Genomic DNA, 13,736 nt, shown 5'->3' with positions numbered 1-13,736 from the left:
GTGAGCCGCAGTGCCAGACCATTAGCTTTTTTAAAAGTAATAAACTTCATTTCATAAACAAGAGCAATTAGAGGACTGGTGTTATAGTGCAGCAGGCTACATACAATACCAGAGCACTGGTTCAAGTGCTACCTGCTCCATTTCCAATACAGCTTCCTGTTGATGTACCTGAGAAAGCAAAAGATGGCTGAAGTACTTGAACCACTGGCCACCCACATGGGAGACCTGAATGGGGTCCTGGCTGCTGGCTTTGCTCTGGCCCAGCCATGGCCATTGTAGCCATATGGGGAGTAAACCAGCCAATGGAAGATCTCATTCTTTCTCTGTCTCTCTCTCTGTGTCACTCTGTGTTTTAAATAAATAAAATAAATCTTTAAAAAAAAAGAGAGAGATTAGCAGAAATTACATTCATTGCACCAACATTTAGCAAACAGAGCTATACAATGACATTTCTGTTTAACTTTTATTTTGCTGTTTTACTTCAAGGGCACTAGCAAGCCCTCCTAGCAGCCCATTGATTTTTTTTTTCTCTATAATTTCTGACTGTGAGAGAACAGAGATCACCAACTTTATAAAGTAGACATCATATGTATGCATTATAAAAGAGTTCTTACCGCATTTACATTTTTCACATTTGCCCAAGAAATGCTTCCTTGCATATAGTTAGCAACTTACGCCGTTATATATGGAGACAAGAGTAGATAGATATGTTTCCTACTCAGCCAATTTCATTTAATCAAAGCTTTGGGAAATAAAATACTGCCATTGTCTTGTCCATGTTCCTCCTCCTCCTTTTTTTTTTTTATTTTTAAGATTTATTTACTTGAAAGTAAATAAAGGGGGTGGGAGGAGAGACAGAGAGAGAGAGAGCTTCCATCCACTTGTTCAGTCCCCTGATGGTCACAACGGCCAGGCTGAAGCCAGGAGGTTCATCTGGGTCTCCCACGTGGGTGACAGGGGCCAAGTACTTGAGCCATCTTCCACCACTTTCCCAGGCATATTAGCAGGGAGCTGGATCTGAAGTGGAACAGCCAGGACATGAACCAGCACCGGTATGGATTGCCAACATTGCGGGCAGTGGTTTAACCTGCTATGCCGTAGCACCGGCCCCTACTCTTCCTCTTAAATAATAATCACAATATGAAAACAGAATGTGTGGGGGCTGGCTAGTCCAACCACTTCCTTTGGCAGATGAGAAGAGATATATCCAGATAGATATTGAGTGCTCTCAGAAATTCAAGAGTCTCGCAGCAAATTTGTGGTAAAGTCAGGACAATATATGGACAACCAGACCTCATCCAGGGATCATTTACATAAAACAGTAAAGGTGTAAGATGATGTCTGTCTTCAGGACTTAAGAATTCACTATAGAGGCTCACTGATGGTATATCTCCGCTATCCTCATCCAAGAAGTGGGAATAATAATATGCATATCTTCTTTCCCTTTTAGGAAGAATTGAGTGATTTAGATCTTATATTTGGGTAGCACTTGGAGTGTCAGTGGACTAAGCACATGGCAAAGTGCTCAGTTAGCCATAATGTGAGACTGGACTTGGAGGCCAACCATGAGGAATAGAGCAAACTGACTGAAAACTCACCAAAGCCGCAGTAGCTGGAATGCGATATAACAAGATGTTCAATTTGCATAGTCTCAGAGATTTATTTGGTGGGTAGCAATATAATCAAAACAGCTACCCTTTATTAATTATATGAGAAAAACAGTAAAAACTCATCCAAAGATGAACCTTTTGTGTCCAAAAAAAAAAAAAAAAAACCTTGAGAAAGAGCAGGGTAAAATGAATGGCTAGTAAAATGCAACTAGCGGCTTCGTATACGTTTTGCAGCCTATCTGAAGAACCACATGTGATTTAAAATCCAGCTAAACCAGTGAGAGTGCATTAGCCTAACAGCGAGGACATCTGCATCTCACATCAAAGTGCCCAGGTTCGATTCCCAGCTCTGGCTGCTGACTCCAGCTTCCTGCTAATGCAGACCCTGGGAGGCAGCAGTGATGGCTCCAGTAATTGAGTTCCTGCCACCTGTGATGGAGCCCAGTTGGATTTCTGGGCACCAGGCTTCAGCTCTGGCCCAGCATTGGCTCAGCCCAGGCTGTTGCAGGCATCTGGGCAGTTAGTCGGTGGATGAGAGCTCACCTACTTGCTGTCTCTCTTCAGTCCAGTAAAATGTCAACAAAAATGTTTTATTCTACCTAAACCAATATAACAGAGACATATATGTGAGTAGGTCTCTCTGGGCCAGTCTATGCATTTGAGACTAGAGTTCCCTCCCAAAATAACAAAGAGGCAGAAAACAGAGGAAGGAAACTGTGTTTTCCTGGCCCTGTGGATGCCTGGCTTTTCGTGGTATCTCACTTACACTGAGATGATAGCAGCTTAACATGGCAGTGCCAGCCTGTGGGTTTGCCTGTCTCAATTCAGTGTACTTTTTCATTCTCTGAAGATGCGTTAAGGCTTAAACCTAGTTGAAATGCACACAGACACCTTGTGGCTTTCCCTCCTCTGCTCTCTCTGGCGGCTCTTGGCACACTAGCTCTCCTCCAAGACCGGATCTCAGGCCCCAGGCAGGTCTCCCTAAGAGGGAGCTTGAATGAATGAAAAGAGTGACTAGAATAAATAAGTGTCTAGAAAGATGTTCCAGGGAAAGCCTAGAACTGCTCCCGTCACACTGAAGAGAAAGGCAGGGGTGGCAGAATCTGCATGTCAGTAAGACGATTTGGGCCATTAACCACTGGAAGGATGGGAGCATGAATAATGAAGTCTCCAGCAACCTTCATTTAGGCGTGGCTTTCAACCGGTTCCATGGAAAGCTGCCCGTGAATGGAGGCAAAGCACTTTGTAAGAGTGGTGTTAATCCTCTTCCCACTAGAATATACAGGGGCACTGCAAAAGGTCCGTGGGAAAAAAGGAATTAAATGAACTAGTTAATGTCATGCCAAAAATGTTGACATCCACGCGTGGTGTTTTCATAACACGCGTCTTCGTGAACCCCTTGGGGCCCTCTCATATAGGAAAGCAGCAAACCCCGCCCTCCTTTCAAGAGAAAAGTTTCAAATGGGAGAAGTTCTCAGAATGATGCTGTCCACCATGACCATCTTTTGATGCTGAGATCTGCCTAGGGCGCCAGTGGTTGTTAAGCAGCGATCCTGGGTCCTGCTGAATTCCACTACTTAAAAAGGTGCCCGGGGCGCGTGCCTCTGAAGCCTGCAGAGACACAAAAGGGTTCTGGACCCCACGGAGGGCGTTTTCTATGGCGGAAGAGTTGGTTATAGATGTGAATCTATTGCTGCATTTCAAAGGCGGTGTTTCTTGAAACATTTTAATGTCCTCCCTCAGTTGGAATCATCTGTGTCCAAAATAACAAACGGCCCCACACTTTTCGCTCTCTGAACCTCAGGAGGCTTGCTCTTTTGAAGTAGATGGAAATCGGTGTGGAAATCATGAGGGAGGTCCAGAGAAGAATAAAATCAGCCATTCAAAGCCGCCAACACCCTCTGGACCCCTCTAAATTGCTATTTCCATGTCAGAGTTTTTTCATTTTAAAGCATTCTGAGATATTTTCATGGTGTTGTGGCTAACCATTTTTAGTCAGTTAAAAAAATGCCTTTATCACCTCCCACCAGGAAACTCATGGAACACACTGTCGGAGATGCTAAAACTTTTTTTTTTTTTCATTTTCTCCTTAAAAATATTAATGGTAAGCATTAAAGAAGAAAGTAGAAGCATTTAATTTGGTTTTCAGACTGCTTAGTTTGAAATTAACAATTGCACCTCTAACTGTGAGTAACGTATCCATGAGTAATCGCAGTGAGCAAACCTGATCACGTTTATCAGACAGCAGGGCATGGACCAAGTTCTGGATCTCACCGAGTGGGTGCAGGGAATGTGCTGGGCTACACTGGTGCCAGCAGCTCTGAGTTGGACAGCTCCAGTTTTCAAAATTAAAAGGCTCCAGTTTTCAGACACTGGGAGGTCTGGTGGATGAGAAAGACAATGAAGGAGGGTGGTAGGCAGGGCTGGGGTGAGAGGAGCCGAGAGCAGCCAGCTCTTCAGCCTGAGGGAGTAAGGCAGCTGGAGTCGGGAAGGAAGAAACTTCCTGCTGAGCAGGGTGAGAGTCCCCCATGGACCTCCTCTGAGCTCCCATCTCCTTCCAGGAATGAAACCCAAGGCTCTCTTCCATCCAGTTTTCCTCCAGGCCCAGGACAGAGTGACTATGGCCCTAGGTGAGCGAGGCCAGAGTGTTTCCCCCAAGGAGCTGAGTGCACTCACTCAGCGCTGAACAGCTTCCGCACCAGGCTGCATCAGGAGAGCTTGTGAGATGGGAGAAGGTGCTATGCTTTGTTTTGCACTGTGGTCCACATAGACTATGACCAACCTCACTTCACTCCCAAGAAAAGGACAGTGATGAGGCAAGAACACACGCACAAGCCATCGGCATGGCACTCTCTCCTAGGACGGGAAGAAATGCAGAGGAGTACTACAGAATTTTTTCTCTTTCTTAAAAGAAGCAAAGAAATAAATGAAACAAAGTTAGTTGGGGGAGAGAGAGTAGCGAAAACTGCAGGGAAGACGCAGAATTCTTTATAGAAAGAGCTCAGCAGATAGATAATTCTCACAACAGCTTTCACCTCCATGGGGATCATAAATCCACCTGTAAATTGTAAGAGAAAAGGAGTTTGCTACCTACGAAGATGACCTGGTATACCTATCCCAAGTTCTTGTTTCCTCACTCATTTTCTTTCTCAAGTAAGTTCTCTTAAAATCTTTTGTCAATAAAGACATCTGAATTACATAAAGCACGCTGATGACCAGTGTGATGAGCTGAATTTATAAGTTGAAGTCCTAACCACTTGTGTGTTGTAACCCGACCTCATTTGGAAATGGGGTCATTGCTACTGTGGTAAATGAGTGCGTACTGCAATGGACTGAACCCCTGGTGACCTTATAGAAAGAACACCATCGAAGAGAGAGACATAGGGAGAAGAGGACTGTTCAAAAGTCAAGGAGAGAGAATCAAATGCATTGCTGCGTCACGGAGGGAACCAGACCTGCCATCACACGGATTGCAGCCTTGCAGCCTCCAGGGCTGTGGGACAATCAATACCTTTCATTTAAACCACTTATCTGGGGTTTTACTAATAAACTAATGCAAGCAGTTGCTTTGGAGCAAGATAATATCATGTACTATCAAAAAGTAGTTAACACTGACACACACTGAGCACTTTCTTTGCACCACAACCTATGCTTTATGTATGTATTACTTTTCTTAATCCTCATAGTTTCAATCTTTATACCAGGATGTGATGGCTGGAGCTGTGGCAGCTGTCCTTATCCACGAATGGGGACAAGCCTGAAGACTGTTTTTTCAACTCTGGTGTTTTCAGTAGGTTGTCTTCAAAGAAAATTTGGGTTCCTCAGGATAACACTGAACACTGAATTAACTAAACCTAGAACCCTGTATTTTTGACGCTTTTTTTTTTTTAAAAAAAATGACAGGGTACCTATATTATTTACTGCATTTTGTTCAAAGTTTTGTTACTTACAGTCAGGAGTATACTAATACATGCCCATCCTATCTAATATGTCTTACCAACTTCCTCTGAAGGTAAGGGTTACGTTGCTTTCACTTTTACTTTTCTAGAAACAACCATAGGGACCAGCATATGGAGGTAAAAGTCAACCAGTGTTTGTTGACTAAGCAAATAGGTGAATTTCTCCTCCAACAGATATCAGTGGCATTTAACAGATGGAGAGATGAAAGCTACGAATTAGACTGATTTGCTGAAGACCATGTGGTGATTCAGTGGTGAGGAGGAGGCCCCTGACCGCCTCATTTTCACATTCCATTGCCTTCTGTAACATCTTATATAATTGTGGACTTCTCCCCGTAGTTATTCTCCCAACTATTGTCTCTTCTTCCTCCTCCCCAGTACTTTCAACCTGGACATAACGTGCATACTTCTATTTGTGCATTACTCAGACTGTTGTATTCTGTCTGGAAACCCTTGTGTGAGAGTCTAGGAGCCAGGGACCACATCTGGGTTGTTAGCCCTGTGCCGCACCTGATTGAGCTTGAGTTTAATTTGGCAATAAAAAAGGCTCTCGATGATGATGATGATATTGGAAAACATAAAATGAACTCTGCAAAGAAATAATCTTCTCTTCTCAGCCCACATCCTGTATCCTCTTCACGAGGAAATGGCTAGGGATATTTATGGGATTGAAATCTATCACACCTGTGGGCTAAACCACATAGATTTTGATTTTAAGTTCATTAGTACAAGTCCTTTGTATTTTGTTTGTGGGATAGTTGTGGAGCCAAGAATCACAAGTCATCCATAAAATTAGTCTTATTCTTTTGAGATATTATCTGTGCATTTGGGACAGGTAGATGTTGAAATATTTTCACAAAAACTCTGGTCTTCATCTCCAGTGGTCCAGTGGTCATTTCGATTGGGATGTCTCGTTGTGACCTCAAAGTCAACATATTTATGAAGAAACTTGTGATCACTTGGGAACAAAAGCTGGCTTCCTTTCTGGACTTTCCAAATATTGTCACTTCTACTCCCATTTTGATCATCCAGGGCCAAAAACATTAAGTTATTATTTATTTATCCCTCCCCCGACCTTCCTCTTCAAGTTTAATTGTGTCCTGTTTCCTGTAAGATACATGTAATTTGTGCCAATCTTTTCTGTTCTCATTGCCACTGCCTAGCTTGTTTCTCTGAATCCACTCTGTCCCCATGAAATCTATCCTAACACTGCATGCAAACCTTAAACATTATTTTATGACAGCCATCTGAAGTCCATCCAACCTGCTGAAGCAAAATACCATAGCTTGGATAGCTTACAAACAGCAGAAATTTATTTCCCACATTTGTGGAGGGCAAGGAGGCTAAGATTAGAATGCTGATAGATTCTGCGTCTGCAGAGGACTTTCCTGGTTCGTAGCGGGTGTCTTTTGCTATAGTCTCACGCGGTAGAAGGACTGAGGGATATCTCTGAGATCTCTTTTATAAGGACTCATGCATGGAATTCTAATTGCATTCATGAGGATTCCATCCTCATAACCAATTCACCTCCCAAAGGCTCCAGCTGCAAATGCCATCACATTAAGTGTTAGGATTTCAATATATGAATTTGAGGGGTTGGAGCGCCAACATTCAGTCTATAGCAATTACATTTCCCTGTTCAAACTCCACAGTGTTCTATTTCCTTTGCTACCTAAGCCCATCTGTATTTCCAGAGTCTTATTCTAATTTGCCTATGTAATCATATTTTCTACTATGCTCCAATATGTCTGTTCCCTCAGACTGATTGATTTCCTGTCCATCTCCCCAAAATGGAAAGCTTGTTTTACCTTCTCACCTCTTGCTTTAATAGCTCCCCTTTTCCTCTTGTGGGCATGATTTTATCCAAGAAATAATCAGCAATGAAATGTCTGATAGTTACTGACAAGTAGTGGGTGGAAGCCAGGGATGTAGCTAAGTGTTGTATAATGCACAGAAGTGTGTCTGGCAAGGATCTAGTTCAAATTGTCAGTGGTGCTGAGATTAAGAGAACCTAGCCTGGTGGAGAGTGTATAAGGAACAGGAGTTGAGAGAACTTGGTGCCAAATCCAAGCTCTGATGAATGGTTTCAGTTGAGCTCTCCAAGGCTGATGCCTCCTCATGTGTCAGGCCAAGTAAGAGGGCCCCAATGTCATGAACACCGACAGGAACCTTTTCATCTCCTGATGCTGCAGTGTGTGCTGAGCTGTACTACACACTTGAAACCGTCAGACGTCATGCCTTGCATATTCTCTGATGTTCTTTGTGTGTGTTTCTCTGCTTGGTTAGATCCTGACCATGGCCTTGAATGGGAATACCATGTCTCATGCTAATTTCACCCACAACACTTTGAGGGTTAAGCAAAACGAATGCTTTGGGGTCTTCTTTGTTGATTAACTGGTTGGTCACATCCCCAAATATTCCCATGGCATTTGAGACAAAAGAAACTGCCTTTGAATGTTCAGAAAACCCTAACACAGGGTTTTGTTGGCTCAAACCAAATATTTTACATTGTGAATATAACGTTTCACCTAACAAGATTAAGGAGCATCTTATTCTTTCAGTTTAACCCATTTGGGATTGCCAGTAGAGCCAAATTCCAGAGAGAATGATGCTATCCCATGGACTTACATACTTTATTATGATTGTAAAATTAATATATATTAATTAAGGAAACTTTCCATTTTTTTCTCCTATTAGCATATTGGCAAATAATGTTTTTGTACATACATATTTTCATACTTGTGCAAATTTTACTGCAAGACAAATACTGTGTTTTACTATAGAGGTAGAGATGCTGCATCAAAAAATGTACAGTCTTAGGGTCAGCACTGTAGTGCAGCAGATTAAGCCACCGCTTGCAATGCCTGCATCACATATCAGAAAGCCGATCTGAATCTTGCCTGCTCTACTTCCACCCCAGTTCCTACAAATGCTCCTGGGAAGGCAGTAGGTGATGGTCCACATACTTGGGACCTGCCACCCACATGGGAGACTCACATGGAGTTCCTGGCTCCAGGCTGGGGTTTGGCTCAACCCTGACTGTTGCAGCCATTTGGGGAGTGAATCAACAGATGGAAGATCTCCCCTCCCTTGTCATGCCTTCTCTCTGTTGCTATGCCTTTTAAACTGATCAACTGTTTTAAAAAATTACAATCTCAATTTTGTTAGATAGAGCTGATCTGTTTTACAAAACACTTTCTGATTAGCTCTTAAAAATGAATTCATGGGCCTGCGCCATGGCTCACTTGGTTAATCCTCCGCCTGCGATGCCGGCATCCCATCTGGGCGCCGGGAACTAGTTCTGGTTGTTCCTCTTCCAGTCCAGCTCTCTGCTGTGGCCTGGGAGGGCAGTGGAGGATGGCCCAAGTGCTTTGGCTTCTGCGCCTGCATGGGAGACCAGGAATAAGCACCTGGCTCCTGGCTTTGGATCGGCCCAGCGCCGGCTGTAGTGGCCATTTGGGGGGTGAACCAATGGAAGGAAGACCTTTCTCTCTGTCTCTCTCACTGTCTATAACTCTACCTGTCAAATAAATAAATTTTAAAAAGTGAATTCATCTGGGGGCCAGAACTGTGCCATAGTAGGTTAAGCCTCCACCTGCGGTGCTGGTATCCCATATGGGCACTGGTTCTGTCCTGGCTGCTCCACTTCCAATCCATCTCTCTGCTATGGGCTGGGATACCAATGGAAGATGACCCCAGTGCTTGAGCCCCTGAACCCACGTGGGAATCCCAGAGGAAGCTCCTGGCTCCTGGCTTCAGATTGGCCCAGCTCCAGCCATTTCAGCCATTTGGGGAGTGAACTGGCAGATGGAACACACCTCTCTCTCTCTCTCTCTCTCTCTCTCTCTCTCATTGAACATGGTCACACTGTCTGGGTTGCATTGGTAAATAGGCACCAAGGTCCCCAGTAAGAAAAGTATGGGACTGGCCTGCAGCACCATCATCCTATATGGACATCGGTTAAAGTCCTGGCTGCTCCACTTCCGATCCAGCTCTCTGCTATGACCTGGGAAGGCAGTAGAAGGCCCAAGTGCTTGGGCCCCTGCACTTACATGGGAGACCCAGAAGAAGCTCCTGGCTCCTGGCTTCAGATCCACTCAGCTCTGGCCATTGCAGCCATTTAGGGAGAGAACCAGCAGATGAAAGACTTCTCTCACTCTCTCTCTGGCTCTATCTCTCTATGTAACTCTGCCTTTCAAATAAATATAATAAATCTTTAAAAAGGAAAGAAAATTAAAGTATAGCACTTTGGTGACAGTGGAGTCAGATTACATTCGACTCCTACCTCTTAATTGTTAGCTCTGTGGTCATAGGGAAATTACATAACTGCTCTGGAGTGTCAGCTTTCTTTTCTGCAAAATGGAAATAACAACAATGAAGAGGGCATCGTAAAGAGGTTTGGGGATTAAATCCAAATTCCTGCTACCATGCCCAGCATACAATAGGTACATGACTTAGTAAAATGGAACAGTCTTACCTATGGTGCGATCTACACCCTGACACCATCCTAGGCTCTAGCCCCTGCTGCCATTGCTGGAAGCCAGGTGACACATGGCCCAACCACCAGTGTCAAGCTCCACCCTCATCCTAATGGGATTCACTGCTCCTACTTCCCTGCCCGCCCTCTGGCCAAGTTTTAAAAGGACCTGCTCCTGAACACGTGGCTCTCTTTCTCTCCATCTCCTGATCTCTCTGTCTCTTGATCTTTCTCTGGATCTCTCTCTTACACTCTCTTTCTCTCTCTTTTTCCCTCTTTGCCTTCCCTCCTATCTGTCAGGTTTCAGCCAATAAACCTTTTCTCTTAAAAAAAAAAATAGGCACATGGCTATTTTTCTTTAAGAAGTAGTGGATGTGACTCTAGCAAGAGTGAAACTGAGTACTGAATCTGTTCCAAGGTACAAGCTGGAACCCAAGCCCTATTTTCCACACCAGACTGGGACTTGGTGTCGGTAGACTATAGGAGACTTTCACTTCATCTTTTTTTTTTTTTTTTTTTTGACAGGCAGTTAGTGAGAGAGAGAGACAGAGAGAAAGGTCTTCCTTTTCCGTTGGTTCACCCTCCAATGGCCGCTGCGGCCAGCGCATCGTGCTGATCCGAAGCCAGGAGCCAGGTGCTTCTCCTGGTCTCCCATGGGGTGCAGGGCCCAAGCACTTGGGCCATTCTCCACTGCCTTCCCGGGCCATAGCAGAGAGCTGGCCTGGAAGAGGGGTAACTGGGACAGAATCCGGCGCCCCAACCGGGACTAGAACCCGGGTACCAGCGCCGCAGGTGGAGGATTAGCCAAGTGGGCCGCGGCGGTGGCCCACTTCATCTTTACCACTCCACTTCCCTAAAGCCGCAAGTAAAAACAAAATGAAAAGTGAGATTGCTAGATTGCCTACACTGCAACCAGATGCATCTTGGGGACCAAAGGGAACCTTTTCCCCAAGCATCCATTGACAGAACTATAATCCACACCTTTGGCATGAGCCAGACAAGCAACTGGTAGCAAGGATTAAGAAAGCAAAGAAATGCTGTTGTTTTTAGGTAAGTAGAGTCTACATTACTGGGCTGTTTCCAGTCCTCTTTGCAGTAGTACAGCAATTCTTGTTCCTGTGGGTATACCAGAGCTCAAAAGTGTCATGAAGAGGTAATGGCAAGAAATTCCACAAAAGAATGAGTGACAGTAATTGGAAGTAATTTGAGTGGAAAGGATATGAGAAAGTCACTTTTTATTATTAATTCTCTTCTTTTTATAATATAAATGATCATTTGTAACACATTTATTTTGACAGTAGTTTGAGACTTTAAAAATAGTCCCATGAACCAGTTATAAACTGTGATAATCAATTTCTTGGTGATTATACTGATTAAGGGAATTATTCATCTACTATATTTTTCATTGCAGATATTTTTCAAATGTCATTTAAGTCTCTTAAGCTTTAAAAAAACCTTGCCGTCAGCCAGTACACATAGTAAATGTAAAACTGATGGCACAAATATTATGAATAGTACTTCTTAGGACAAAATTTGATTTGTTTGAAGGCAGATGACATTATAAAGGATAGTCAAGATGTCAGTAGAGGGACTTGGTGTGCCACTTGATTTACTTAGCATCTTTGTCATTTTATAGATTGAGATATGATTGATGATAACATTAATATAGAAAGTATGTTAATATTAGAACAGGCTTTAAGATGCCCTACTAGAACATTCTCCCCCTCCTCAAATTGATATAGTTTCCAATACGTGCCCTAAGGATACAATGCTTTTTAGACTTGTTAGCCCCTTGAAGTGAGGATTCTTGTTTATTATTATTTAGAAAGTTAAATCAACTTTGTTAAGGTATTCTTCATATGATAAAGAGCACCCACTTTTAGTATACATTGCAAAAAGTTTTGAAAAATTTCTATACCCATGTAACCACCACAATCAAAATCAAGAACATTTTGTTACCTTTGTTCCTTTTCAGTCAATTCCTTCCCCAAGCCCTAAGCAACTGCTGCTAAACTACTTTATGTCACTAAAGATTGGAGTTCTCTTTTCTACAGTTTCATATAAATTGAGTCTTACAGGGTGTAGTATTTGTGTCTGGTTTCTTCCACTCAGCATAACATTTTTAATATTCACCCATATTATTGCATACATCAACTGTTTTATTCCTTTTTAAAATTTTTCCCAGAATTATTTACAAATTTATTTGAAAAGCAGTATGATGGAGAGAGGGAGAGAGCAGTATGAGAGAGAGAGAGAAAGAAATCTTCCATCTGCTGGTTCATTCCCCAAATAACCACAATGGCCAGGGCAGGGTCAAGCTGAAGCCAAGAACCTGGAGCTCCATTGAGTCTCCTATGTGGGTGCCAGGGGCCAAAGTACTTGGGCCATCTGTTAGGAAAAGAGTTGCAGATTGGTGCCTTCTCCCACGGTCCTCCAAAACATTAGGAAAAAGACACAGAATAGAGAGGAGGCAGTGTACAGATTTATAGCCAGACTGAATTTATTCAGAGAAAATAAATTCGTAGAGGTGGGTGACCAATTGCCTATGTGCACACTGATGGAACACGTGGCAGAAGGCCCCAACCCCCAGGGGCTAGGAGGGCTAGGGATGGGGGTGAGGGTAGAGGTAGCAGGTGGAAGGGAATTCCTGGAACTGGTCTTTCAGGTGGCCATGGGGGTAGGGTATGAAGGCAATAGGATGTGAGACCCAATTGAGATTCAAGGGCAAGGAATACATTCCATCGCTTCTCAGCCTTTTGGCTAAGATCAAGTGTAGGAATACATTCCAAAGTTCATCTCTTTTGGGCAATGAGCAAGAATGGCTGAGGTTTCTGTCTTTGTTCCATCACCATCTACTACTGCTTCCACAGGCACGTTAGTGGGAAGCTGAATCTGTAGTAGAATAGCCAGCATTAGACCAGCACTCTGATATCAGATGCTGGTGTCACCAATGGCAGCTTAACCCACTGCACTACAACACTGACCCTCTTTTTGTGTTTTGTTTTTTCTCTGTTTGTATTGTACACTGTGAATACAGCACAATGAGGGCATCCATTCAGTTCATGATGTACAGTTTGTTTCCAGTATTTGGTTACTATTTAAATGAAGGTGTTTTGGACATTCATGAATAGTCCTTGTGTGGACATATGTTTTGTATTTCTCTTGGGTAAATACCTACCATGATAGGGCACATAGTAATTACATATTTAATTTTATAAGGAATTGTTAAACTTTTTCCAAAGAAATTGAATAATTTTATATACTTTGTTCGCAGTTGTTCCATATATTTGCCAACACTTGTTATTGTCGATTTCTTTACTTGTGGTCATTCCAATGTAGGGTGGCCCATGACTGTGGGTGATGACTAAAGATGTTGAGCATCTCTTTATGTGCTTACTGGTCATGCATATACCTTCTCTTGTGAAGTGTCATTAGCTCATTTTTAAAACTTGAACTCTTTGTCTTATTATTGAATTGTAAGAATTTTTTATATCTTCTAATATTTTCTCCAGTCTGTGGCTTGTCTTTTCATTTTCATAACACTTCCATTTGCAGACCAGAAGTTATGAATTTTGATGAAAACAGTCTTTTTAATAGCTTTGTCTCCTCCGTGACTTTGAACTTTGAGCAGAGCTTTTTGAACATAAAGAGATTTTTAGTGAATCTTTGCTTATTGACAAATTGGGAAAG

General features: G+C 42.9%; 1 pseudogene; it reads left to right on the top strand.

The window, feature by feature from the left end:
• The first annotated feature begins 12,786 nt into the window (after positions 1 to 12,786).
• LOC133774085 (U2 spliceosomal RNA) lies at positions 12,787 to 12,943 on the top strand (annotated as a pseudogene).
• The last annotated feature ends 793 nt before the right edge of the window (positions 12,944 to 13,736 follow it).

Source organism: Lepus europaeus, chromosome 14 (assembly GCF_033115175.1).
Source record: "Lepus europaeus isolate LE1 chromosome 14, mLepTim1.pri, whole genome shotgun sequence".
Lineage (NCBI taxonomy): Eukaryota > Metazoa > Chordata > Mammalia > Lagomorpha > Leporidae > Lepus > Lepus europaeus.
The sequence above is the reverse complement of the archived record's forward strand: the minus strand, read 5'-3'. Positions and strand labels throughout refer to the sequence as shown.